Source organism: Dendrobates tinctorius, unplaced genomic scaffold (genome assembly GCF_039654945.1).
Source record: "Dendrobates tinctorius isolate UK_male_01 unplaced genomic scaffold, ASM3965494v1 ptg000159l, whole genome shotgun sequence".
Lineage (NCBI taxonomy): Eukaryota > Metazoa > Chordata > Amphibia > Anura > Dendrobatidae > Dendrobates > Dendrobates tinctorius.
Window position 1 is genome coordinate 11,672,881 of NW_027361826.1, and position 3,494 is coordinate 11,676,374.

Consider the following 3,494-nt stretch of genomic DNA (forward strand, 5'->3'; position numbering starts at 1 on the left):
TTGACAATCCAATACAATGGGCAGTACTTTGAACACATTTTATAAGTGGTCATAAACTTGTAAATAACTCATGAAAGAATAAAGTTACAGTAAAACCAAGCACACCATTGTTTTTGTTGTGAAATTCTCAATAAGTTTGATGTGTCGCATGACCCTCTTCCCATTGAAAAAAATAAAGTTGGATCCAAATGGCCAACTTCAAAATGTTCACCATGGTCACCACCCATATTGAAAAGTTTCCCCCCTCCCATATACTAATTTTCCACAAACAGGAAGTTGATCTTACCAACCATTCCCATTTTATTTAGGTGTATCCAATATATATATATATATATATATATATATATATATATATATATATATATATATATATATACACACTGTATATATATATACAGTGCTCCTACTTGGAGCAGTGACCCCTAAGTTGGAAGAATGGCTATACAACAGATCCCAGAAGCAACATCTGAGCTCTCTGTCCAGAAAAGCCCAATACTGGGAACAATTAAGATCCTGCGCAGAACCCTCAAATTCCCAGGCCTCTGGTAGAGGACCTGAGAATGAGAAAGGACAACAAAGACCACCCCCATTGAGGGGTGAGAAGGAAGTTTTTTGTTTTGATTTTTTCTTTATATTGTCCTTTTATTTATTTTCAAAGTTGCAAAAAGGAAAATGATCCGATGCAACTGTTTGGGAACCCTTGGAGATTTGTGTGCTCCGATAACTTTGACCAAGGTTTCAGACCTTAACTAGCCTGTTAGGGTTATGGATTGTTCACCATCATTGTTAGGAAAGGCCAGGTGATGCAGATTTCCCAGTTTTATAAAAACTCAGTCTCTTCTAACCTTGTGCCAAAAAACAGCAGCCATGGGTTCTACTAAGCAGCTACTTAGCACTCTGAAAATGAAAATGGTGGAGCCCCAAAAAGTAGAAGGCTATCAGAACATAGCAAAGCGTTTTCGAGTTGCCCTTTCCTCAGTTTGAAATGTAATTAAGAAATGGCAGTTAACAGGAACAGTGGAGGTCAAGATAAGGTCTGGAAGATCAAGCAAAATTTCAGTGAGAGCTGCTCGTAAGATTGCTAGAGAGGCAAATCAGAACCCCCGCTTGATTGAAAAAGACCTTTAGAAAGATTTGGAAGATTCTAGAGTTGTGGTACATTGTTCTGTTGTTCAGGGACACCTGCACATATATGGCCTTCATGGAAGAGTCATCAGAAGAAAACCTCTCCTGAGTCCTTGACATATAATTCAGCATCAGAAGTATGCAGAAGAACATCTAATCAAGCCGGATGCATTTTGAAAACAATTACTCTGGGCCGATGAGGTTAAAATAGAACTTTTGGCCACAATGATCAAATGTATGTGTGGAGAAAAAGGGCACAAAATTTCAGGAAACGAACATCTCGCCATCTATGGGGGGGGTAGATCAATACTGCTGTGGGGTTGTGTTGGCACGGGGAGTTATAGCTCTCATATACTTCCTGGCCAGTCTGTGCATTGCAGTCTGTGCTCGAACCATGCTGCATAGACGTCTGCACGAGCCCTTACAATTACAAGTGGCCCTTTGTGAACCATAATGCTGGTGTGGCACTCGGTGAAAATGCTATACATGAAGTATACAGGAAAGATGAACTCTATTATCTATAGCCAAGCCATCAGATACAATCGTATATGTTCCAACCCCATGGATAGAGACAAACACCTTGGTCGCCTCAAAAAGACCTTTTTGAATCAGGGCTACCATCCAAGAACAATTGAAAACCAAATTACAAGAGCCAACAGAATGTCAAGGAATCACCTGGTACATTACAAAGCTAAAGAAGAAAATAACCGGGTGCCTCTAGTAGTCACCTACAACCCAAATCTGGAAGTGCTAAGGGGAGCTGCACGGAAATTACAACCTTTACTACAAAAAGATGACCGATTACAATCCATTTTTCCAGACCCCCCACTGCTGTGTTTTAGGCAGCCCCCAAATTTAAGAAGCATCATTGTCAGAAGCTCCCTGTCCTCTCCAACAGCTGCAGGAACCTTTCCTTGAAACCAGAAAAAATGTAAAACCTGTCCATCTATAATGACCATGGACAAGATAAAGATCCCCAATTCACATCAGGACTACAAGATCCCAGGTACTTTCAGTTGCATTACATCTAACGTGGTGTACCTAATTATTTGTACTAAATGTCCAACTTGGGGTCTGTATGTGGGGGAGACAGGGCAAAAGCTTAGAACAAGGATGAATGCTCATCGTCACACAATAAGAGAAAAAAGAATGGATCTACCTGTGGCAAAAAAAAAATTTTTGTATCCCTGATCACAGCAACATGGATATGAAATTACTGGTATTGAAAGTGGTTTTACATCAATTAAGGAATTTGCTCCTAAGACCTTGTGGGGGCTTCATAACACATTAGGAGACCCCAATCAGAGGACTATAAAACATCCGGACTCCTTATCTATGAACTGGTCCAATATCTATGTTTCTCCCTCTCCCATAATCATAATTCTGCTTCACGTCACTTGTCTCATCTATTGCATTTTTTCTGTGCTGTATTGTGCATAAATATGTGACTCTTCAGATTTTGTATTAGTCTATGCCTGATGAAGAGATCTGAGTAGTCTCGAAAGCTTGCAATGTGTTACCATATTTTCAGTTAGCCATTAAAAGGTATCAAGCACTGAGGACTCTCAAATCTGAATATTTTGGTATTGAAAGGTAACTTCAAGTCTCAGAGAGAGAGAAGAGTTTGGGAGTATACATTTATGACGACCTTTGACACTCTCAGTGCTGGAATGAATGTGTCGCATGGATTATGTATTTTTACATCAATTAAGGAATTTGCTCCTAAGACCTTGTGGAGGCATCACAACACATTAGGAGACCCCAATCAGAGGTCTATAAAACATCCGGACTCCTTATCTATGTACTGGTCCAATATTTATGTTTCTCCCTCTCCCATAATCATAATTCTGCTTCACGTCACTTGTCTTATCGATTGCATTTTTGCTGTGCTGTATTGTGCATACATATGTGACTCTTCAGATGTTGTATTAGTCTAGCCTGATGAAGAGACCTGAGTAGTCTCGAAAGCTTGCAATGTGTTACCATCTTTTCAGTTAGCCATTAAAAGGTATCAACCACTGAGGACTCTCAATTCTGAATATTTTTTTATACATGAAGTAATGATTCAGTACATCAAGCTGCTAGAAGCCTGCAATTACTTTACTATTTTGAATAAAAGGCTTGAAAGCCAACTGCACATTCAAGTAACTTTTTAGATTAAGCTGTCCTATAGAAGTACATAAGGAAAAACACTATTTAACTTGTATGCTACATTTTCACCAATTTTCCCCTCTGCAGGCTCTATAGGAGAAGACTAGCTACTATGATTTCTCCATATAAAACACACAAATATATAAATTGATGCTCTTCATGCCTTAGTGTGTAAGCAGGTTGTGGGGTGCAGTGACAGACAGAAGGCAGAGAAAGGG